The sequence below is a fragment of the Peromyscus californicus genome, unplaced genomic scaffold (genome assembly GCF_007827085.1).
Source record: "Peromyscus californicus insignis strain IS unplaced genomic scaffold, ASM782708v3 Scaffold_15__1_contigs__length_86483966, whole genome shotgun sequence".
Taxonomy (NCBI): Eukaryota; Metazoa; Chordata; class Mammalia; order Rodentia; family Cricetidae; genus Peromyscus; species Peromyscus californicus.
This window is the reverse complement of record NW_026294447.1, coordinates 83,797,217-83,823,796: the sequence shown is the minus strand read 5'-3', so window position 1 is coordinate 83,823,796 and position 26,580 is coordinate 83,797,217. Positions and strand designations below refer to the sequence as shown.

Sequence of the window (26,580 nt, the reverse complement as noted above, 5' to 3'; positions counted from 1 at the left end):
CACAAGGAGTTGAGGGCCTGGCAAAGTAAAATTTGAAATGGAGGCGTTGACAGGACTGTGCTTCCTCCCAACAGCTTGAGTAGAGAACTCTTTATTGCTTCCTTTAGTTTCTGGATTTCTGCGGGGAGACGGAGGGGACTGTGTGTATGCATGTGTGCCTGTGTGTGTGTGTGTGTGTGTGTGTGTGTGTGTGTGTGTGTGTACATGTGTGCACATGTGTGGATTCCAGGTGTTGATGTCAAATGTTTTCCTCCAACACACTCCAAAGAGATGTTGAGACAGGGTGGGCTCACTACACCTGCCCAGCATTTCAGGGCTTACTACACCTGCCCAGCATTTCAGGGCTTACTACACCTGCCCAGCATTTCAGGGCTCACGACACCTGCCCAGCATTTCAGGGCTTACTACACCTGCCCAGCATTTCAGCAGGTTCCAGGGATCCAAACTCCAGTCTTCACACTTGTTCAGCAAGGGCTTCACCTGCTTTTGGAATCTTCTAGCAGCCTGTGATGCTCCACAGCTTTTGAGTACATCAGTACAATCCCCATTTTCTTGCCTGTGCCTCCTCAGACTCTTCTTTCTGTACAGCTGTATTTCTGTGTTCAAATGCCCTTTCGTGAGATGCTGGTTAGATTAAATTCATTATAATGACTTCATCCTAATCTCTGCATAAACCATGCTTCCAAATAAGGCCATATTCTGAGGTGCTGAGAATTGGGAATTCAGTATATGTTTGGAAGGAACATAATTCGATCCATGACAGGAGTTCTTCCATTCAGGCTCCAGCCTCTTCGTATTGCCCTGGCTGCCTGGTTCCCAGAGACTGTGCCCAGAACTCAGGTCACTCCTGGCTCCTCCTCACCCTCCTCACCATGGCTAGATTAGCCTCAGCTTGGGAAATGAGATCATTGGACCCTTCCTCCTCTTGCTTTCCAGGTTTGCTCTCATAACATGGTCTGCATCGTGTTCCAAGGACATGTCATTCCTGTGGTCATTTGTCGCATCACTGTTGCCTACTTTTCAACCCACGAGATCAGGGTATCCCAAAGTTTGTGTAGACCACTTGCAATCTAGGTTATCAACAGATGTAAATGTGGAAAGACACTGTTTCAGAGCTCAGCTCCCAAATGAACTTTCACGATTGTCACTGGGAGAAGGAACTTCCGACTCTGTTTAACCACCAGAGAGTGGGGACAGGGCCGTGTGCAGAAGCAACAGCTCTGGGGCCCAAATCAATCTTTGATAACGTCGATATGTTCTCGTCCAAGGTTGAGAGACCAGCACCCCCAGAGTATAGAGGAACACCTTTCAAATGGTTTGCCTCTCTTGTCCTAGAACCTGCATCAGAACTTGTAAATAATGTAGTATGTTGTGACGGTGGGCGGTTCTCTAGGCACAGATGCCTCTCAGTTGGTTATAGGCAAAGCCTTCTGGATAGCAGCCAAATGTGGGAAACTCTGAGAGAATGTGTGGGCTGGCAGGATGACTGAGCTCACACCTAGAGGGGACCAAAATCATTGAAGCAGAGCGAGCCCAAACCAACCAATTGGTCTTCCGAAATAGTTACTGAAAATGTCCTCTCAGGGTGTTTTCCTTCATTTCATCCACCACTTTGTAAGGTCAGGTCACCACTGTGGCACTGCTCACCAAGACGATGCTTCTGTTCGCTTTCCTTGGGCCAGCTCTTGCTAACAGCAATGACAACTAGCCTGGGCTGGGGAAGGAGGTCAGTAGTGAAGCCTGTGCTTAGCATGTGTGAAGTCATTCTGTCCCCAACACATGCATACACACACACACACACACACACACACACACACACGTATTCACACTCATACACATGTGTGCACAAACATACATACATGCATACATGCATGCACACACATGTACACATTCACACACACACACACATACACAAAACACACACACACACACACACACACACACACACACACACACACACACTTCACCAGACTGCATGAAACCAGCATTTGCTGTGTCTTATTAACCTGTTTGTTTGTTTGTTTGCAAGTATGAAAACTCTGTTTAATAAGACAGGCATCAAGATATGTCAAATGTTTGTCAACATAGAGCCTTCCACTGGTACTGTAATGTCTGTGCCATAGACCCGGGCAGGCTGTTCCTGAGGTACCCTGTGGTGTGAAGCCATGGAGACCGGTGGAGGGTCAGCCTACTTGATCATCCTTCTTAAACTTGCCATTGACACAGGGTCCCAGACTAGGATCAGCTGCCTGTCCATGACCCACAACACCCCATGGCACCTATAGGACCCCACATGCTGGCTGTTGCGTCCAATTCTTGGCTGGTTCATGGTCGCATGGGCCCAGGAACCTGCTCAGCATGGTGGTCAGGCCTGAACACTCAGGGTCCCTCTGTTCTGTGGCTCAACAGTACTGTACTCAGAATCTGTTTTAATGCTAAGTTCATAATTGTAAATGTAAGCTTATTTCCCAATTTTTTCTCCATCGTTACAGGTAGCTTGTTTTTCTTTGCAGGAGGGATGGTAGGTGCTGGGGGTTGAATACGGAGCCCTGAGCAGGCTAAGCACATAATCTATGGATGCTAGTCTCCCAGACTATAGTCTGTTAGTTGATGCCAAGGCGAAGGTGTTTGGTAATAACGGGCAAAGCCAGGAGTTGTTGGCCCTCCGACCCCACCAGATGCTTGGAAAAATGCACTGGAGGAGGAGGCTTGTCTGCTCCCCTCTCAGCTGATGTTCGTGCGACACTGTCTGCACCGAGCCTGTGCCCTCTGTGTGCAAGGCCTCTCGTCAAGGCTCCACTCAGGTTCTCAGGCCACCATGGTCACCGAGTACCCATGAAGTAAGACAGATAAGACGCCGTCTTATCACTGTTCCTGCTCCATTTCAAAATACTGGCTTTACTTAGGAGTCTAAATAGTGTGGCTTGATTAAAGTCATTCATTTTAATGTTACACTGCAGAAGAGGAATGTGTTTGGTTATATGCAAAAGGAAGGGGGAAAGCCAGGCATAGTGGTATGGACCTACAATCACAATAAGAGCAGCACTAGACACGTGGAGGCAAGAGGATCAGGAAGGAGTCCAAGATCATCCTCAGCTACATAGCAAGTTCGAGGCCAGCCTGTGCTACCTGAGGCAGACAGACAGACATACAGGGATACATACAGAGAGACAGACAGACAGACAGACACACACACACACACACAGAAAGACAGACAGACAGACAGAGATACAGAAAAAGACACACAGAGAATATAAGTAAGGTTTTCAGTGGCCCTCTCCACAGCCACTTCCACAGGATGGATAAATGGGAGTGTCTTCATCATTTTTTGTTGTTGTCATTGTTATTGCTTATTACCCACGATAGGTAATTTACACAGAATAGAAGTATGTTTCCATAATGGTTCTGAGTCTAAGGAATCCAGAGAGACGCCACTGGCAGGTGCTTAGCTCTGGTGCACTGAATTGCAGCAGAGCAGAAAGTGGGAAGGAAGAAGGAGCCGCCAGCAAGGGAGAGTGGAACCCAGGATGAGCTGCACGTAAGAGAAACCACTCTAGCAATAAGTGGCCCTCTCTTGAGACAACATGCTAAGCCGTTTATCAGAATAGAGCCTCCATGCCCATTTACCGGCTGCCAAGCCCCCTCTCCCTCCAAATGCTACACTGGGCACCAAGTTCCCAAAGCATACATGAATTTGTGGGTTGTCTTTTTTTTGAAAAGATGCCTTTCCTCTTCTTGTTGGGTGCACATCTTCCAATCCACAGTTCTTTGTCTCTTTACTCTCAGCCTCCCAAATGTAAACACAGTGCTTTGATGGGTTTACATGTGGACCCCGGGGAGAGCGGCTCTTTCATCTCCCCCCCATGAAAGTGCTCTCTGAAACCCAAACAGAAGGTGAGAAAGCTTTGATATAGCTTTGATCTTTAGCTTCACTTCATCTTCTCTTACACACATAAGAATTTTTGTTTTTAAATATTACAGGCAGCTTGAGAGTCCCAAGCCATATAAGCAACCATACTCCTCTCTAAGTTCCAAATATAGATAAATCAAACTACTTCCTTAAATGATTTCTTGGGGGCTGAGGAAATGACTCCATGGATAAAGCTCTTGCCAGCCAACTGTGAGGACTGGAGTTTAGATCCATAGCATCCCCAGAAAAATGTTGGGCAGTCATATCAAGCTGCCCCTAATCCCAGTGCTCAGGAGGTGGGGATGGGGGATCCAAAGCAAACTGGTTAGTTCTGGGTTCAGTAGGAGACACAGACCCATTAAATAAAAGTGGAGTATGATTGAGAAAGATACCCAATGTCAACTTCTAACCTCCACATCTATACATTTACACACACACACACACACACACACACACACACACACACACGCACACACATGCACACACATATATCCACACATGTGAACAAGTGTGCACCATACACACAGGATTCCTTTTTTAAAAACTACTTCTTAAGAAGCAGAGGCCAACCTTGTGAGTGTGTCTAGGTCTTCGATTGTATTCAGTCAAAAAGCAGCCCCACTGGAAAGATGGCTCAGTGCTTGCTACATACACATGAAGACCTGAGTTCGGATCTAAGCATTCACAAAATGCCAAGCTCGGCTGTACTCATGCCTATAACCTCGCAGTTATTTGTGTGTCGGTGGCACAAAGATCATAGGGCTTGCTGGAGGCCGGCCTAACTCCAGATTCTGGAGAGACCCTGTCTCAAGGGAATAAAGTAGATAATGATAGAGCATGACCCCTGATGTCTTCCTCTGGCCTCTGTGAATGCACAGACTCAAGCATCTGTACACACACGTGCACATACCAGCACACACACACACACACACACACACACACACACACACACACACACACAGCCAGAGCATGCTGTTAAGTCCATCTTTAGTGCACAGAACTTCTGTGAAGCAAACAGAATGCTGTTTAACTTCCAGATCAAAGCAATTGTTTCTTGGTTGAGAGTCTGTTGCTGTCGTCACTGCAGACTTCGCAAGTTTTACGATTTCGAACTGAAGTCCATTCAGTCTCTTTCTCTCCCAATGACATATTCATGCTGGGTTAAAGTCTAGTTTTAAAAGCGCTTGAATCTATAGAAAAATAAATAAGAACAAAGGACCTTGATGCTGGTCCCAGGCAAGCATCAACACCAAGAGTCGTAAAACTGGCTCAAACCCTGCTCCAGAGACATTCCATGAAACTGAGTGATCCAGAGTACAAATCGAGGTCAGCCATGCAGCCTTTAAGTGTTAGTCTGAATTACTGTAAGACAGGACAATTTATGGCAGTGTCCCCCAACCTCCCGCCGCCATGACATTTGTCAGGAGAACTCAACTGTCATCTGACAGACTTCCAGGGCTACAGAAGAATAAGAACCTCACCCTACAGACTAGCAAGTCAGCACACAAGCATTTCAAGGTCCAAAGAGGGCAGATCAGGACCAACAACCCACAGTTACTGTAGCCCAGCGGTCCTCAGTCTTCCAAACGCTGTGACCCTTGAATACAGTTCCTTGTGTTGTGGTGACCCCCAACCATAAAATTACTTCATGGCTACTTCATAACTGTAATTTTGCTATTGTTAGGAATCATCATGTAAATATCTGATGTGCCACCCGCAAGAGGGACGTGACCCACAGGTTGAGAACCACTGCTCTAGAGACTGTGTTGATCCCAAAGCTGAATAAGGGGTGAGTAAAGCCGAACGGATGAGTGGCACTGTGTCTATGACTAGCCATGCTAACAAGCCTACAGCAACATCTTCATGTTAGCAATAGTGCTAGTTAGAACACAGCGCCTTAGAGAAGATGGAAATATTTTCCTTTCTCTCAATTTGGCCCAAGGAGAGGTGAATGTCCTGAGCTAAGTGGAGGGCCCTGCTCCAAGGCCATATTGAAAGGATGAACGACGCTGGTTGACCGACGGAAGAGTCACGGGTCATGGCAGAACCCAATATTAGTTTTTAGAGCTTTAATGGAGGAAAAGGGGCAGGGGGAACCAGGTCTGGTGGAGAGGAAACACAGGAAGAGAGGCGCACAGAGAGAGAGAGAGTGTGTGTGGCTTTTTAAGGAGGAGACGCAGTCGCCCGCTGATGACATAAGACATTAAACCCGGAAGAGTGAGAGCAGGATCCTAACACTTATTGTTTTGGTTTTGTACATACCCACTGTGTATAAACATAGCTCTTCACCTTAGGAGTGGTGGTACACCCACCACTGGTACCAGTTCCTGTTCCAGCTTTTGGGAAGAGGGGATTCGAGAAAGTAGAAGGCAGCCAGTCCCTTGAGCAAGGGCGTCTTCCCAAAACTCCATGTAGTACATTTGCTTGTGCTTCTGAGAAATGTCATTCTAACACTGGACAGGACAAGACAGCTTAATGGCATCCCTGGGCAAAGGAAAATGGACACTGGGGTCTAACCAACATTCTCTCCCATAGTAGTTAAGGATCATAAGCTTCAGAACACATGTACGCATGTTACACATGTGCTCGTGTATAAGCGTTCTTTAGAATCATTGGGTACTCACATGTGAGATAACACTACTGATTAAGACAGACCAAGTGTAGTCTTTGATGTTAAGGAAATCTGAGTTTGATCTAGCTCTACTGATTATCATATCTCTAGATCTTGAAAGCATTAATTTTCTTAACTATAATTTTTTTTTACCTCATAATATGCTTTGAAGGGAAAATTAAAATTTTATTTACTTTGTGAAAAATATAGGATTTACTTAACATCTTTGGAATTTCCCAAGGGATTGGGATATCTTCATATACATGAGCTCCTCCCCCAGGTCATACATGAGTTTATAGCAGTGAGATGTAGAGGCCGAGGATGGGGGATGGCTGTGAGGAAAGCCAGCCATGTGATTAGAGGGGTGGCTTTCTTTGAGTCCTATGGTTATCAGCCCACCCTCTGACCTCTAGGGCGGGGAGGGGGCTCAAGATTGAATTCAATCAAGATTAAATTCAGTCACGGATTCAGCAACTCAATAGGTAATGACACCAGAGCTCGGTGTACTCACCTGGATGGTGAGTACATTAATGTTCCCGGAGAATGTCACACCTGATTCCACGGGGAATGTACATGGGACCTCCACACTCAAAACCCTCCCAAGTCAGTCCTTCCTGTCTCTTCATTTGGTTAGTCTGATTTGTATCCTTTACAATAAAATCATAGGCACAAGCACAGGGCTTTTCTGTGAATATCAAACCAGCAGGGGCATGGGAAGCCCCAAGTTTGTAGCAAGTCATCAAGAAGTGTGGGCAGACTAGGTCCCCAAAGTAAAGCTGGCATCTGAATTTAGAGGAGCCTTTTGGAGAGGTGACCTCTTACCTTGTTAGTTTGGGACCAATTTCAGGTGGTTGAAATGAGCTGGAGTGCCCTGATTGGTGCCAGAATATGTGCAAAACATTAAAGACTATCTAACTCGTCATGTGATAGTTCATATCAGTCATCAACTTGACAGGATCACTTAGAAGACGAGCCTCTGAGGACTGCTCTCTACATCTGGGCATGCCCGTGAGGGATATTTTGATTAGGTTAACGGACCTGGGAAGACCCTCTTTAACTGGTGGACAGCACCATTCCGTGGGTCCTGGGCTGAATGAAAAGAGAAAGTCTAATCAAGACCTGGCTTTCTCTGTTTGCCCCTGAGAGTGGATACATTGTGATTAGCTGCCTCAAGCTCCAGCCACCCACGTCTTCTTCACCTTGATGGACCGTACGCTTCTCTCCTTAAGTTGCTCCAGTCAGGGAATTTTGTCACAGTGACGAGACATGTAACACACGTGATGAGAGCTAAGTAAGCCTCAGTTCTGCTGTCACTTTTTGATATTTTCATCATCATGGTTATCATCGCTTGATTAGAATACTGGAATGTGCAGAGAAACAACATTTCACTCTTATTCGACACCCCTTTGAATCAGAATTTTATGTGCCATCTCTAAGCTCTTTCTAGCAATAGAAAATGAGGGTCTACTCTACCCAATTATGGAACCAACCAAACCTACTATGCTAGAAGGCCTGAGCAATAAACAGCCTCTAGTTTAAGGATCCCACCTTACTCCCCTTCCCAAGTACACAGGTGATGAGACCTGCTTTACAGTCACTGGTCCAGGTGATTTTATTCAAGCCAGGAACGACCTTGTGTTTAGAATCTGAGGACTCACAAGTGCACCTTTGTCTAGCTAGTCAAGGCATGAGCTTTATAGCAAAGAATAATTACCCAGATCTGGGTACTACAGTCCTAGGGAAAGTTTTTCAAATGTGTAAGTCTAGAAGAAAACATGGGATTTAAAGTCTGACAGAACTGTGTAAAGCTAGTCTGTCATCAGCTAACTATATAATTAGCAGTAAGGTTTTCTCGCTCTCGGAATTTCAGTTTTCCTCTTCTGTAAAACTGGGTACTAATGAACCTGCCATGAGATTGGGCAGAAGCAACCCAGACAACAGCAGGGGACTGCCCACTGCAGTGCCCGGTCCCCCTGACAAAGTAACTGGATGCATTTCCCATCTTCCTTCCCTTCCTGGAGAGACACCTTGGGGGTGGGGTGGAGGCACTCCTCCTCGCTCTTTTAAAAGCCCATTGCAGAAAGCTTTCTGGGGTCAGGTTACCGCGTGTTCCTTTCCTGAAAGGCAAGCCTTGCTTTACAGTTACTGTAAACATCTCCAAACACCACAGGCAGAAAGATCAAGGAGATTTGCAGATCTCAGAAGGACCCTAGGTGTCCCAGGAACGTTTGGATTTCAGGGCTGACAGCGGTCTCTCATGGGAGGGGCTTCCTTCTCCGTGTACCTTCTTAGAAGATCATCTGACCTTGACGTTTTATTCCCCACAATTTGTCTTTTCTTATGAATAGTATTTTTTTCTGCCACTTTGGTGTCTGGAGCATATTTTTGTTGAGGATTCACTACAAGGAATAGGGCTGGAATTTTCCATTAATAAAAACGTTTTACCCAGCCAAAGCTTTCGGTCCCTCTTCTCGCATCTCTAGCGGAGGCTCAATTCCTGATTGTCAGAGACTGCTGAGGCAGAAATGACTGCAAAGCCCAAGGTCAAGGTCAGCTCTGTGTGTAGTGCCATAGGAGAGAGAGGAGAGAGCCTTCAGAAGATGTGACACCACTAGACGAGCCCTGGCCCACCAACAATCACATATTTGTATTTAAGAATGTGTGCAAATGTTGATAGTAAAAGTTTATTCTTCAATATTTCCACTACATAGAAAAACAAAGAACTCGTTGACCTGGGCTGAGGTCAGGGGGTCACTTGCTTGCTGTGCGAACATGAAGACCTTAATTCAGATCTCCAACACCCACTTAAAAATTCTTATATGGCTGCCTGGGTCTGTAAGCCCAGTGCTGGGGGCGTGGAGTCAAGAGACTCCCTGGGGCTCATTGGTCAGCCAGTTTACGGCTCACGGAGAGATCTTGTCTCAAAATATAAAATGGAGACCATGATTAAGGAAGATACCCAACAACATCTTGTAGCCATTGCATGCATGTGCATGTACACATGTGCATGCTCACACACACACACACACACACACACACACACACACACACACATACCATATACACACACACATGCACACACAGACAGAGAACTTGTTAAACATTGCGTTCTATGTTATAGATCACCGTTTAGTCGTGAAAAGTGAAATTGCAGCCAGGTGTATCTGTGCTCACTCGCAGTCTCAGCGCTTGGGAGACAAAAGCAGGAGCAACTCAAATTCAAGGCTAGCCTGAGATACATAGTAAGATTCTGTTTCCAAAAAATGCCACCTAAAATTATTTTTAAAAATAAACTGTAGAAGCACATTTACTAATACATTTGCATATTAGCAATCCATATGTGTAAAACATAAGAGTGTAAAATTATATGTGGGACAGTCTCTTTATGAAAAGAATGAAATTGCATGTTTATTTTATATACGCTATGAATATGATAACAAAAATATCTAAAAGAGCGTCATGAAAATGCAAATGAAATGTGGACATGGTGGCCCATACCTGTGCTCCCTGGACTGGGAAGCTGAAACAGGAGGATAGCTCCAAGTTCAAGGCCAACCTGGACTACATTGTGAGTATAGCATCCAGGCTGCATAGCAAGACTTTCAAAATTAAAATGGCAAATGATATAATTAGAATTGGTTTTTTTTCTAGACCATGGTTTGTGTTTTTTCAGTCATTAGTACATATCCTTGCACAAATTTTAGTTATTTGAAAGATAAAAACTTTTGATCATCATAGTAGGCTTAATGACTATAAGGGAAGCATAATAAGAATTTACAGTGAAAAAACAGTACACAGAGAGGCAAAATATGACAAGAGACAGAAAGGGAGAGCAATCCTCAGCTTGCATCCATATGCAACTCACCTCTGTGCAAGGAATCATGAGAAAGCCACATCCTTTTCTGTGGAAAAGCACAATGTCTTTCCACACCTTGATATTGGGTGCATAGCTTGGACATGCTCTGGGTCACAGGAAAATCTCAGATAGTGTCTGAGTTTCCACTACTAATGTGAGCAATGGGTTTGTTGGAGTATTTGTTTAGCATTCCTATTTATTTTGCTATTATTAGATTACATTCTGGAAAATTTTCCATGCATCACGGAGAGAGGATTCTCTGTGGGAACTCCAAAGTTGGTCATCATTTCCATCAGGGCCAGAGTGGCCGTTTTGCTTTTTGCTTCTCTGTGAACGCTGAGGTCTTGGATACTTGCCCCTGTCGTTCAGTTTTTCAGTAGAGGCTTTATGAAAGCAAGTGTATGGCTTTTGCAGAGTATGGCTTCTGGTCCTGGTGCAGGGTCATTCACTGAAAAGGAAGCCAGGAGTGTGTGGTGGCTTTTAAGACAGTGTGTTGGCCACTGAAGAGAAGTTAGGTTATAAAATACAGAAATACCCCAAGGTCATGCAGGCTGGTTTGCAGCTTTCCTGGTCTGTATAACCCCTCCTTGATACCCCACGGCTTCCAATCAAACCTTTGCAATGCCTAATGACATGGGAAAATGTTCACCTAATCATTTAAGAGGTAGAAAGGGTGATTGCTCTCCATTGTTAATTCAAATTAATAAACCTGAATGAATAAGTGGCGATGCTAATAAGCTTACAGTGTGCTTCTGAGATGCTCCTCCTGATTAGTTCTGCTTCATGCACACAGTTCTACGTCTGCAGAAAACTGGGAAGCTCATTCTGGGGTTCATTCTGAACATCATTGTCAGGTGCCTAATTAGGTGGCATTTTCAATCTCAGTTTAATCATGGGTTGAGTAGGTGGTCCTTGACTTGACATTCAGCGCAAGCAAAATGCTAAAAGAAAAAAAAAATGGTACACGAGTCTCCCCCAAAGCCCCTGCCTGGCTCCTTTGTACTCATAGCTTGCAGTAGCTATAGTAACCAGTGTTTAAGACACAAACACACCAAATCAAAGTCCCAGGCTGATGCGACAGCTCTCAAGCGGCTTTGTTCCACATCTAAGATTTTCCTTTCTCCTTTTGCATCATATTTCATCCCAGAGCCTCAAGGGACTAGTGTGTAGATCGAGGAGGACAGACCGACATCTATAGGGACAAAAAGACAGGGGCAGGCTAGAGACAGGCTGCATTTGGGCCACCTGCCTGTTAGAAAAAAAACATAAGATGCCCGTGTCCACTGTTGTTCAGGACACTCGGCTCACTCTGCCTTCTGCTGGCGAAGAAAGAGGCGAGCCTGCAACAGCTGATGCATAGTATGAGATGTGACCCTCCATAAGCAGGGGTGGGGTCAAGTCTTACCATGGACTGGTCACAAATTCACTGTAACCTTTCTGGGTTAGGGAGGGATGGAGTGTGACTTCTACATCTAGACAGAAAGAGAACAGATGAATTTTCAAGTATTGGCTTCTATACAAACAGAGAGGATGAGAGCAAAGCGGGAGGGGCACCATGTACAGGAAATACACTGGGGCAGCAATCTTCAGTTCCACTGTATTCCATTGATTTCTACAGCAAATATGTGCCACATGTTCAAATCAGGGAAGTGATAGGGGATGACTACTACAATTGGGCAGTTATGCTTCTCCAACATAAAGGGACACTGATAAATTATATTCAAGACTCAGAATCCTAATAGCACACACTGAGCATTCCAGTGATTGAGAATGAGTAGCTCATCTCCCAACTGGGGGAGATAGAAGCCTCTCCGCAAAACATCTCCTTCTTGGGACACTATACACGCCATTGCATTACAGGACGTATTGCCTAGGCTGGGATATTTTTTAAATTCTATCTATCTGTCTTTCTATCTATCTATCTATCTATCTATCTATCTATCTATCTATCTATCTATCTATCTTACAACCTGACCACATTTTCTCCTCCCTCCTCTCCTCCCATTCTATCCCCACCTCTCCATCCCCATCCACTCCTCTGTTTCTGTTCAGAAAGGGGCAGGCCTCCCATGGGTATCAGCAATGCATAACATATCAAGTTGTAAGACTAAGCACCTGCCCTGTTGTGGAATATTATTTTAAGATGTGTTACATGTGTTTATGCTGTGGAACATTTGTTTAATGACGCAAAGATGTGTCACATTCTCTTATGTTGCATTTGTTTAACTCTGTGAAGCTGTGTTACTTTGCCCATCTAAAATACCTGATTGGTCAATAAAGAGTTGGACGGCCTACAGCAAGGCAGGAGAGGGATAGGTGGGGCTGGCAGGCAGGGAGGATAAATTGGAGAAGAAATCTGGGAAAGGGAGATCTAGGAGCAAGAGAAGGGGGAGGACTCAAGGGGCCAGCCACCCAGCTTACATACCAACAGCTACAGAGTAAGAAGTAAAGAAAAATATACAGGATAAAGATAAAAGCCCAGAGGCAAAAGGTAGATGGGATAATTAAAGTTAAAAAGACTGGCTAGAAATAAGCCAAGCTCAGGCCAGGCATTCATAAGAAAGAATAAGACTCCATTTGTGATTTATCTGGGAGCTGGGTAGTGGGCCCCCCAAAAGAGGCAAAGAGTAAAAACAACCCACAATTATCTCCCTGTATTAAGGTTAGTACTAGTTGTACCCAGTCCTTTAATCCCACCGAAGAGGCAGAAGCTGGTGAATTGTTGTGATTTTGAAGCCAGCCTAGACTACATAGCAGTTCCAGGCCATCTTACGCTGCATAGTGAGATCTTGTCTTATAAAATAAAAAATACATAAATAAAAAATACGAAGTTGACATTGTAAGTTACTATGCCCTGAGCACTTTAGACACTTACCAGAGTGGAAACAAATCTGTGTCAAGGACTTCGCTGACAAGTGATTTACTGAAGCTGGCTCTTTGGAAAGCCTAGACTCCAAAGCAGAACATCATCCTAAGAACATAAACTTCTCACTGCAAAGATGGGGGAGTTAGGTGAGCTGGGTATCAAACATCCTCGAGAATGAATACTGTCTCTTGTTGGTGTGGTTCTCTTGAGACAGGGTTTCTCTGTGTAGCTCTGGCTGTCTTGGAACTTGCTCTGTAGACCAGGCTGGCCTCGAACTCACTGAGATCCACCTGTCTCTGCCTCCTGAGTGCTGGGATTAAAGGTGTGCATCACCACTGCCTGGTGAACACTACCCATTTAATCCTCAAGAGAACACCAAAGCACAAGCTTGAGGTTCAGAGAGACCTAATCTTAACAAAAAATTGTGATCTTAGATGAATTGCTTAATCTCTCTGCGCCTCAGTTTCTTCTCTATAAATCAATGGATTTTTTTTTTTTTTTTGAGAAATGACTCTAAGGATTAAAAAGTACTTACTTAGCACTATGCCAGGGACATGCTAAGCCTTCTCCCTTGCTAATCAGTCTTGATCCCTTGTCATTTACCTTTCTGCCTTGAATGGACACATAAATATAAAGACTCTTCTTTTGCTTATCAATACTTGCTGAATATTTTATCAGCTGTTGATATTTTCTTCTGATCTTTGCAGAATAGAAAAAGAATCACCAAACAATGACATAACATTACTGTAAGGATAAAAATATGCCCATTTCTATAAGACATTTGGATGAGTTCTCTGCCTAAGTGGAGAAAAGCCTATAAAGTACACACCAGAGGCAGACAAGCCAGCAGTCATTCTTTCCAAAGCCAATCATTACGTGCTTTTGGAAGTTAAAATTTTAGAATCACACCTGCAAGAGTTGAGAAAGAGAAATAATCTAAAGAGAAAAAATAATCTCATGCCGGGCGGTGGTGGTACACGCCTTTAATCCCAGCACTCGGGAGGCAGAGCCAGGTGGATCTCTGTGAGTTCAAGGTCAGCCTGGTCTACAGAGCAAGATCCAGGACAGGCACCAAAGCTACACAGAGAAACCCTGTCTCAAAAAACAACAAAACAAAACAAAACAAAACAAAAAAACTCACATTAGGGCAAAACTGGAGGAAGCCCCTTTCTATGACATGGATTCTCATAGTTCCTTACATATCTACAGGTGAGGAATATACCCAAGACCCAAACAGCTGAGAGTGAGATACGCAATGAGACCCTATGGAAAGGGGGTGGGGAGAAAAATGGAAAGATAAGACTAAATTCCTTTTCATCAGTCTAGATGGGAAAGTTACTGTTCCCCATCCTGTGAGTGCTTTGGATGCATGAAATTATACAACCAAATGGTGTGGGGTTCTTTTTGGGGTGTGTGTGTGTGTGTTAAAGAACACAGAATCTGTGCCTTTGCAAGAACACAGAATCATAACTCTTATGCAAAAATAAAGCAAGTTCATGAGAACATTTATTTAATTCATGGTTTAATGAGGGAAGCAGTAGGGAACTATAAGTAGTCAAGTAACAATTCAAACTACCACATATTTACAGTAAGGACTGTGCAAATGATCATTTGGTGAAAGACTGGATTCATTTATTTATTCATTTTAAAGAATGTTTTTATGTAGTCTTTATAATTTCATCCATAGAAAAATGTGTTTTGTTTACGTGTAGCCCCAACTCCCCACTCCCACTGTCCCCAGACACTCTCAACATTTTCCCTTTACCCCTTCCTGTCCTCTCCTTTTCCTTTTCGGTCACCACTGAGTCCAATTCGGGCTGCCTGTTGAAATGTTGACAGATCTTACTAGCTTGGCCGTGTACAGGTCTTATGCAGGTAACTAGAGTTTCACCGAGTTCCTGAATGCAAAGACCGTGCGTGTCGTGTCCAGAAGACGGCACTGTAGAAATGACCTTGAAGGGCAAACCCAGAAAGTAGATTTTATTTGTCTTGGTTTATAGTACCTGAATCTCAAAATTAAATAGCTGTGCATTGTGTTAAAATTGTATTGTTGTTTTCATTTGTGATAGAACACTGGTTCTTTTTAATCATGTTTTTATCTATGTCTGATTTAAATTTTGTTCATTACCCCTATATTAGTCAGGCTTCCCAGGAAACTAGAACCAACAAGATACCCCCACCACCACCCAACCACATATACACATTGTAAATGACTCACAAAATTCTAGCGTCTCAGAGATCCCATGGGAATGGAGTGTGAACTCTGCCTCACTCAACCACTGTAGATGGCAATATACTTTACTTCCTTTACCAAGTCAAACATGAACATTTCTAAATATACCGTCAGATACACCCAGGACAGTATTTAGCTGAGTAACTGAACCAGATGGCCCAGTCAAGTTGACACATAAAATAAACCATCGTGTTAATTTTGATTAGATTGACAACCAAGTATTTCCCAAGCACACAGTCTTATTTTAACTAAATAACCAAATCTCCTATAATAACTTTGGTTTTGGCACTCCCCAAAGTGGACTGGCCCTTGGTAAAACTGATAAATGAGTGTTTCCTCCCTCGATTCCTTCCTCTATATTCTTATTTAGGGAAATGATTTTCAAGGATCTAACACCAGAAAGTGCTTGCGCACAGTTGCACACTTGTCCTGCACAGGTAATCCAAGTGCCGAAGGTACTTCCTGCCCCCAGTTCTCCTGTGAAACCTGCTTGTCTGTGTTTCCTTCCCTACAATTCCTATTGCCTTTCAGTTGGGTAAACTGGTTCGTGTTAATGGTTCATGATGTCATTTCCCAAAGATCATTCGTATTTTAACATTAGAAAACAAGATCCATGTACTGTTGTGTATGTGTCGAGTGCTGTTTTGTGTTGAGCATGAAGCCCTTCCGCTATCATCAGATTCTGCAATCTGAGACGTTCACATTGTACTGAACGAGGTCAGCAGGATGAGAGCCATAGTGACATCACACAGAAAACCCCAGAACTCCTTAACTCTGTGTTCAGTTGATTTTTCACATAAGGTACCCAGTCAATTCAAGAATCATCATCTGCTGGGTGTGGTACTGAGTGCCTTTCATCTCAGCATTCACAAGGCAGAGGCAGGTGGATTTCTATGAGTTTGAGGCCAGCCTGTTCTGCATAGCAAGTTTCAGGACAGCCAGGGCTACACACTGAGACCCTGTCTCAGAAAAAAAAAGTCATTTCAACAAATGGTATTGGAACAAATGAGTATTTGCAAGCAAAGAAGGAAATTGGGCTCCTATCTCATACCATATACAATAATGAACTGAAAAGTGGTCACAGATCTTAATGTCATAGCTCAAACTGTAAAAACTCTCAGGCACAGGAGTAAGTCTTCATTGCTTTATGTTACTCTTGAAATTCCCTCTAAAATCTCAGCCCAAACAATGATATCACTTTCTCCATATCAATGAACCTCATCAAGATAACCCACAACAGGCATGCTCGGAGAGCAACCTAACCTACTTAATCTCTCACAGGTGTGCCGGAGTCTTGTGTCCTACATGAAGCCAGAATCTGTCAGGTTGATAGTTAACACTAACCATCACAAAGCTTTCATTCCCTCTCTGGCTGCATTTGGAGTAGAGCCTTTAAGGAAATAAATGAGATCCAGTGAGTTCGTAGGGCAGGGCCTTAGCTGAGAGGATCGATGTCTTTATAAGAAAGAGCCCCCCAAAGATACCTTTCTGGTGTACACACTTTGGTTCTGTGAGAACAGGGTGAGAAGATGGTCACCTAAATGCCACAAAGAAGGGTCATACCCAAATCCAGCTCTGCTCTAGCACCTTGACCTTGCCTTCAAAACCCAGGGAAAATATTTTTATGTTGTTTAAGTCATCCAGCCTCTAGTAGTTTGTGATGGTATCCTCGAAGACTAATGTCTTATGTTAAGCAAGGCTTCTTAGTTACCACAACAACAGCACAAGCAACCAAGGAAAAAACAGGTAAGTCATACATCATTGAAATTAAGTATCTTTGTACTTCAAAGGATGTCATCAAGAAAGCGAAATGATAACCCACACAGTGGAAGGAAAGGAATTGCGAAGCATGTAACTCTGACAAGGGATTTGTATCTGGAGTATGTAAAGACCTCTTGAACAGACATTTCTCCAAAGAAGACATAAAAATGGCCAATAAACACATGAAAAGATGCTTGACCTTCTCAAGTCATCAAGGAACGGCAAATGAAAACCCTAATTCAATACCGCATCACACAAAGTAGCATCGCTCTAATTTTAGAAACAGACAATAACAACTGTGGGACAGGATGTGGAAACACTGGAGCTTTTGTACACTGCTGGGGCATGCGGGGGTGGCAGTAATGGAAACTGGTACAGCCACTCTGAGGAGCTGTGGCAGTTCTTCGAACATTTAAACAGAGTTGCTATCTGACCCAGAAATTCCACTCCTAGGTATTTACACAAAATAAATGAAAACATCTGTCTAGACAAAAACTGTACACAAGTGTTTATACCAACATTGTTCATTATAGCTCCGAAGTGGAAAGCATCGTGATGTCCGTCAACTAGGGAGAAGATAAACACATGCCAGAACATCTAGAGTGTTGAAACTTGGTCCAGCATGGACGGACCCCGAAAATACTGTGCTGAGTAAATAAAATCAGTCACAGAATATTGTAAAATGTCTACAATAGCCAAAGCCCAGAGAAAGAGAGTAGATTGGAGGTTACTGTTTGGGTAAGGATAATAGAGAGTCAGCACTGAGAGCTAATGTGGATAGGACTTATCCAGTGCTGCCAGATGAGATCACAGCGATAACTGTGTAGCTAAAAGCCACTTTAAGCATGTGAATTTTAAGTTCTGTGTGACATTTCTCCAAGCATATTGTACGTGAGTACCGGAAACAAGGGGTATGTTTGGATGAGAAGCGGGCAAGCCTTACAGAGTAACTGGCATTTGATCTGTGTATTAAACCGTGGAGAGAAGAGTTTCACACAAAGAAAGATGAAAGGGCTAGGCCTGTGAACCCCCTGGGGTTCGGGAGACAAGTGACCAGCATGTGATGGAGCCAGAAGGTTAGTGCAAATGGAACTGGGAAGCAAAATGAAGGCTTGGATCAGCCAGAGGCTTGAAAGCAAGAGAAAAGCAACTGATGAGGAGAAACTTGATTGACAATCTAATAGATTGTCCATAGAGGTGTGAGCTGAGTTAAGGGGGACCCAAAAGGGATGGTAAAGCTTGCCTGGAAACAGCAACACCCTGGGTCATTATGATCCATTGGCCTGGTAGAACTAGTAAAACAGAAAATGACCAGAATTCAGTGAGTACTGTAACTGCAGGGAAGAGCCCAGTCTGAGGAATAACACCATTGTGGAATAGCAGAGGCAAGGAGCCCAGGGAAAACAGATGATGGCCTCTTTCTCTCCTACCGTCCTCCTCCTGCCCTTCCCAGAAGGCAAAAGGCCCGTTGACAATGTGCGAACAGGTCAGCATCCTGCCGCACAGAGCTGAGGAGCTAGCTGAATCCTGAAGAGTGGATCTGGGGAAAAACAGCTCAAGGCCAGAGCCTAAAAGACTTGAGTGTCTTGCCAAGGAGTCTGGACTTTGTCCTGTAGACAGGAGGAAACCATAAAAGGACTTAGGCTGGGAAGTTACTGCCGTGTGCTGGTTTGCGGGGAGAAAGCTTAAGCCACTGGTTCTCAAAGCCTGGTCCCCAGGCCCAGCAGCATCTGTAGCATCTGGAAAGCTGTCAGCAAGGCAAACCCTCGGGTGCCACCAAGACCGGATGGATCAGAAGTCTTGGGGTTAGAGCAGGCGGTCTGTGTTCTGACTAGACCTTTTTGGTAAGTCTTATGTAGCCTGGAGTTAGAACATCATTCTATGAATCTCAGGATCAGAAAGAGTACTGGAAGACAGAAAGCACATGGGATTTGATTGTGACCCTTGGGTAGACACTGATAGTCTTGGTGACGGAGGACTCGGGGGGAGTGGAGCAAGTGCCACAGCCCCAAACCCTTACCTTATGACTGAGAAGCACAAAGGTAAGGGGCTTGTTATGTTAATACCAACACACACCTTCAGGTTTGGAGTGAATTGATGCTTGTTGAAGATAGACTACTTTCTCCCGTTGAGAAAGGACTCTGTGTGAAATATTGCTTGCCCTGACAAGGAACCACGCATTCTTGCCAAAGTAATCATATCTGGAAAGAATCTAAATGTTCAAAATTAAGAGATTGGCTAGATAAAGGATGTTAGAACCCTTAAAAATAGTATCATGCAATGTTATAGTTAAGAATCATTGGAATGCTGTCACTTAAACATCAAACAATATAGTTAGGCTCTGTGTTATATAAGCTTCATAAAAGCATAGACGTAAACTGGGGGGGAGATATACATTAAATGTTAATAATTATCTCTAGTTGGTAAAATTATATAAGCATTATTTTATTCTCTTAATTTATTTTTGTTTTAACATTTTTCATAATGAATATTCTTGTTGAGAAAAGAAATAAAAGTTATTATTAAACCAAGCATGTAAGCACTGACTTGTAATCTCAGCTATTTGGAAGCTGAGGCAGAAGGATGGCAAATTTAAGGTCTGCCTGGGCTATAGACTGGGTCAAAGGTCAGTCTGAGCCAGTTAATCAAACTCTGTCTCAAAAGAATAAATAAAATTGGGGCTATAGTTCAATGATAGGGTTTACCTAACCTGAATGGAGTACTAGGAGAAATATATCAATATTTAAGTACTTAAATATGAAATTATGAGCTTATAACATATATAGTAAAATTGACATTAACAGAATTAAAAGAGATAAAATTGGGAAAATATATGTAAATTATGTGATCATGGGTAAGAAGAACAAAGGACTTCTCAACATAAGAACTGTGAATATTCTGCGCCCCCATCAATGCCTGAGGCAGGTGAGAGAGCTGACCCTGAGATCATAAGGGTGGGAAAGCTGCTTGCTCCTGCTTGCCACCAGCTGCAACCCTCCGGAGAGCAGGCCCTGCACCTTGTCTGGGAAGCACAGGAGAGCCAAGCCCATGGGCAGAGGTGTGGGCGAGCCAGTCCTGAAGTTGTGAGCACCGGAGAGCTGCCCCCATTACTCATCTGTCATATGCCAGCATGGGCAGGGGAAAGAGATGCCTCTCCCAACCACCCCACCCCCACCCCGCCCATCAACACCTGAGGCAAGTGGGAGAGCTGGCCTTGAGGTCATAAAAGTGGGAGAGATGGTCCTACCCCTCTTCAGTTGCAGCACTTAGGAGAGTGGCCGCTACACCATGCCTGGGCAACAGAGTAGAGCTGGCCCTGAAGGTGTAGGAGACTCTGAGGACTTGAAAGCAGGAGAACTGGCCCCGCCCCTTGCTCATCACTGTAAGGAGTGAGCTAGCCTGAGCAATGCAGGAGAACTGGTGGTGAGGACAAGGGAGAGCTGGCAGGCTGACCAACCCTGCAACTACCCAGGCCCAGAACCAGGATTATGAGTTGGCCCACCCCAACATCCACCCCATCTGTGATCTTCTGGAACATGTGAAGGGACTGGTCCTGCAGACCCAAAGCTGAAGAATTTCCACAACACAGAGCAACAACAGGATATCCAAGAGGAGTCCCAGGGAGGGTCCAGCATCGATAGTGCAGCAGAAACCAGAGGCCTCGAACCAGACCAATGACTCTGCAATGAACACTTGCAAGGAAAGATGTATGGATAAGAGTTTCCTGCATGACTCACTGTGTCACACTACGGCTTCCATGACGAGACTGATTCCTTTCCTTCTGTTTCTTTTTTCTTTTCTTAAATTTTATTATTTTATTTTGGTGGGGAGAGGTTGCAAGGACAGAGGGCAGATACAAGGAGACGGGGAAAGGAATGGGATGGAGATGCAGGATGTGAAAGACACAAAGAAAAAATAAAAAGAGAGGGGAAAAAAGAGTTGTTAAAGTTGTCTGGGGAGATGGCTCTCAGGGTAAAGGTGCTGGCAGTCCAAACCACATAGAGTTGGAGGCATGAATCCACAGTGGAAGGAGAGAATCAACTCCTGAAGGTTGTCTTCTAGCCTCCAAGGCACTGTTACAAATGCATGCACACCTGTACTCATACATACATGCGCACTAAGTAGTTAATTATTTTTTTTAAAGTGTTGAGGGGCTGGAGAGATAGCTTAGAAGTTAAGAGCACATACTGCTCTTGCAAAGGTTTGAAGCACCCCTGCTAGCCAGCTCTCAGCTGCCTACAACTCCAGCTCTGCAGGATCCAATATCCTCTTCTGGTCTCCCCAGGCACTGCACTCGTGGGTGTACATAACCACACACAGACACCCACATGCAAATACAATTTAAAGTGAAAATAAAATCTTTAAAAAAATGTTGCTAACATGAAGTGTGATCTATAAAGAAAGTATGACTGTATTATAAAAAAAAACTAATCTTGCCAGTAAATATGAAAAAAAATCAAACAGTATATACTTTTCACTTCTCTGATCAACTTGTAATAATAATAAGATTAAAATGAGTAATCAGAGCTTTGTGATAACGTGGAAAATAGATTATTTTATCACAGTTTTATAGAAGTAAAAATAGTTATAAAATTCTTGAATGGAAATTTTTAAATTTTTTTTGAAACCTTTAAAATGTAGTCTTTGGTCACATAGGAACTAATTCTAAGATTATAATTAGAAAATTGTATAGAAGTAAATATTTAGCTAATAAAAATTGAAAAACTCATTAATAAAAATTGAAAAACTTACTTATTTCCATTACAAACCAATAATGTAAAATAATATGGTATCTTTTATCTAGAAGTCAACAACTTTATTTTTTCCAGCAGCAAGCTTTGGCAAAACTCTGGAAATGAGACATATATAATTTATATTACTGACAGAAAGCTAAATACACAGATTGGAAGATAAATATGATACCATCTATTTTTAATTGCTATATTTAACTCTTTTCCTCAATGCTTTCGTCCTGTCGTTGGGTGTTTAGAAGAATATATGCATTCACAAAGGGAAACACAAAGATGTGCACATTGGGGTTAGAGAGATGGCTAGTGAGGAGCGCTTGTTCTTTATAGAGGACTTGGGTTCAATTCTGCAGACACACGTGGAGACCCATAAGTTTCTGGGGATTCAAACACACATGTAGGACACTGACACATGCAAACACTCATGCACATAAAATAAGATAAAGAAGTCTTTTTTAAAAAATTAAAAGATATCTTTAAAAGGGCATGCATATCTGCATATTACTTGTAATACATAAATCCATTGTGGGAGGTCAAGGAGCAGGTTAAATTTTCCATATGTAGGAAACTGGTAAATAAGAGATAGTAAAGACATAATATCAGGGGAAGAAATTGACTTATAGATAACTGAAGAAAATAGATGTAAAAACATCACTGAATAAGAAGAACAAATTACGGAATGGTGTAAGTAGAACAATATGATTTCTGTAAAACAGTCCAAGCTGTTCCTAAATGTTATAACTCATATGTTATACACATAGGTAATATAATGGGGCTCAGTGGTACCAAACACACTCTTAACATGTTGCAGGCCTTGGCTTAACTCCATAGCACCACGAAAATGAGAAAAATTCTTAAAAGTTCTAAAGCGGAGGGTAATTAAATTATACCATAGGAAAACTGTAACTAAAACAACATGGGGGAGGGGCTGTGGCCCAGCAGGGGTCCCGGTTTCCTCCATGTTGCTATAGTGAAGCACTCTGACCTAAAGCAGCTTAGGGGAGGAAAGGCTTTATTTGGTTTACATGTCAAGGTCACGGGTACATCACTGAGGGAAGTCAGTGCAGGAACTTAACTAGGAACCTAGAGAAGAAAGCCTAAAGTGCTAGTTCACTCCCTAGTTGGCTTAGGATCCTACTCAGACTCTCTCTTCAGCCCAGGGCCACCTGCTGTCCCACCCATGGTCGCATGGGCCCTTCTACATTGGTCACCAACTAACACTACCCCTCACGCACATGCCCAACAGCCAATGAGATAAAAAAGAACAGTTCTTAATTGAGACTCTTTTTGCGGATGATTCTAGGCAGGGCCAAAATGACAGGGGTGCGAATCAGGGCAGCAGGTTACGAAAAGGGCACTCGCCTCTCAAGCCTGATGAGGAGAGCTCAGGCCCTGGAACCCAGGTAACAACAACAACAACAACAGCAAACAGAGGCGGTGGAATGTATCTGTAAGCCCAGGGATCCTAAGTCGAGGTGGGAAATAGAGACAGTCACTCAGAAGGCGCTAGGTCAGCTAGCCTGGAACACACAGCACAGTGGCAGAGAGCAAGATCGTCCTGCCTCAGTGAGGTGTACAGTGTCAACCAGTCTGGAAAGTTGCCCTCCGACTTGCACATGCACATGCCTACACACACACACACACACACACACACACACACACACACACACACACACACACGAATAATTTAAAAAGCTAAATAGAGGCAGACGTTTGTAAGCTTACAGTAAAGTTTGAGGTAATTGTTAAAGTTTAAGAAAGGCAGGTACAAACAACGGTTATGTTATAGGTCATTCAAAAGCGTTTCTGAGGGATTAGTTTATGGGTAACTTTCTGTTTATCTGTATTTTCTAACTTATATAAAGAAAGCGTCATCGATGAAAAATAAAGTTATGAACAAACTAAAAACTGGAGTATGCAGAGAAACGAAAGGTCAGTAGCAAGCTCACCTTCCCAAGTGGTGCTTGGGCTTTCCATTTTGTACACACACTGCTCTCACTTTATAAATATTTGCCCAAAGGCTCTTCCTTCCCACAGACAGAACACTCTGAATTTCATGCTGCCCAGACAAATCCTCCAATGGGCAAAAGAAATTGAACACAAGTTTGTGGTAAAATGCAAGGCCAGGCACAAAGTTATGGGCTCCTTGTCTGGGGACCTGGGTTCCAGTGCTCACCAGTATTTCTGAATTGTAAAGAGGGAGGCCATTTGGCTCAGAATCAGCAGAAGTGTTTGTTAAAAATGATCCTCTGTGTCAGATGTGTGGCACAAACTTTTTATCCCAGCATCAGAAGCCAGAGGCAGATGGATCCCTGTGAGTCTGAGGGCAGGTTCATTAGCATAGTGAATTCCAGGCCAACCTGAGCTACACAGTGAGACCCTGTCTCAAAAAATTAATGTACCTGCTGCTGATAATGATAAGAAGAGGGGGGAGAGGAGGAGGAGGGGGGAGGAGGAGGAGGGAGAGAAGGAGAAGGAGGAGGAGCTAAGGTAGGAAGATCATAAATTCAAGGGTGTCTGTGTTACACAGAATACACAGTGTCCTGTTAGATTTCTACTGTGAGAAAGACTATAACAAGGAAAAGTTTACTTCATTTCACAGCTGGCCGTCACAGAGGGAAGTCAGGGTTGGAACTCCAAGCAGGAATCTGGAGGTCCGAACTGATTCAGAGGTCATAGAGGAATGCTGCTCATTGGCTTGCTCGCTCAAGACTACCTGCCCACGAGTGACACTGCCCACAGTGGCTTTGGCTCTCCTACATCAACCATTAATCAGGAAAATGCACAACAAAGTTGCCTACGGGCCAGTCTGATGGAGGCGTTTGCTCAGTTGAGTTTCCTCTTCCCAGATAACTCTAGATTGTGTTATATTCACAAACAAAATCAAAAAGCAACAACCACCAGGACACTCGTGTTCAAGACTACGTGAGCTACACAACAAGATCCTGTCTCAGGAAATAAATGTAATGAATTAATTAATTTTGAAAAATGGAGCTCGCCCAGGGCTAGGCACCCTCACAGATCCCTTTGCACACTCATGTGAAAACCTTTGTCAGAGTCTAACCATCAGGTCTCTGTGGTTTTTTCAGAACGTGGGCTCCTCATTAAAGTGCCAATCTCAGCAGACTGCCAAGTATGGTGTGCAATGGTGCCTGTGAGCTGGCTCTCAAAAGCCCAAACACCAGAGAGATGGAGCCTCCTATTCTTGCTTCCACTGTTGAGGAAGAGCCTTGGCCTGCCAAAGAAAGCCAGAGCAGAAGGAAATGCTCCAGAGTACATTATTTCAGGTAGTCCCAGACAGAAAGAGAAGCATGGGCCGGAGAATTCCTCCCAGTCCAAACCACAGAGGAGACAGCGCCAACAGCCAGGCCAGGCCTCCCGAATGGACGATGAGCACGTGAGAACATAGATCGGACTCCCTAGAATGCCAAGAATGCTTCTGATCCATCACAGAGAAAGGCTGCTTTCAACAAAGGACCCTTTCGGGTCCCTAAATTCCTTAGATGATAGCAAGCGTTGCCCGACCAATCCTCGGAAGACTGAAAACTTTTGAGGTGTAAAGAAACTGGTCCCTTCCTCTCCGCAACCAGTTTCTGGCTGTGGCAGGTGGAAAGGGAGTAAGTGAAATATCTCAAATCTTCAGTAAGTGTGAGTTGTAGTACACACAGTCCCCTCTGGGTTGAATATTCTAGATTGGCCCTGCTCCCCATGGTAATACTGGCCTCCTGTAGTTATTGACCCCTTGATAAGGTTAATCTGCAGTAAGATATGTTGTAAGTGTAAAATACGTATTCATTTTGAAGACTGTATAAAAGTGTGAATTATCTAGTCATTAATTCTTAAATTGTATCTTAAATTATTAATTCTTAAAATAATATCATGTATATGGCTAAATAAAATATGTTAAAGTTGATTTCTCCTGTATGCACATTTTCAAATTAAACTATTACCTTACTTTAATTGTATCCATTTTAAAACAAAATCAGTTTAACAATAGGGCAAACCAGATAATTGTTGAGGCTAGAGAAACAAGTTGCAATATTAACTTTTAAGATTTTATTTATTTCTATTTTATGTGCACGAGTGCCTTTTCTGTGTGTATATAAATACATCAATATACCCAATACCTGTGGAGCCTAGAAGAGGATGCTGGATCCCCTGGAACTAGAGTGACAGACAGTTGTAAGGTGCCATGTGGATGCTCAGAACAGGACTTAAAACCTCCACAAGAGTAGCCAGTATTCTTAACTCCTGAGCCATCTCTGCAGCCCCAACCTTAGCTTTTTTAAAAAATTGAATCTATAAACACATAAACATTTTACACATTAATGGGCTATCACACAATGTGTCCTCTGTATGTATAGGCTGTGTTGGTATCTCCTCAAACATACATCATTCCTTTTCTTTTAAAAAAAATTTTCTTATTTTACTCATCATTTATTGGATGCATGATGTGTGTATGGAGAGTTTTGTAGAGTTGGTTCTCTTCTCCCTCCTCTGTGTGGGTTAAACCCAAGTTGTCAGTCCTGCTTGGCAAGTACTTTACCCTCTGAGCCATCTCCCCAGCCCCTGTAATTTCTTTATAGTGAAGATCC

The 26,580-nt window shown here is 43.4% G+C and overlaps 1 pseudogene; it reads right to left on the bottom strand.

The window, feature by feature from the left end:
- The window catches only part of LOC128110435 (cytochrome b-c1 complex subunit 10-like), a 36,476-nt pseudogene extending 34,116 nt beyond the window's left edge, over window positions 1-2,360 (bottom strand).
- Between the last annotated feature and the right edge of the window lie 24,220 nt (window positions 2,361-26,580).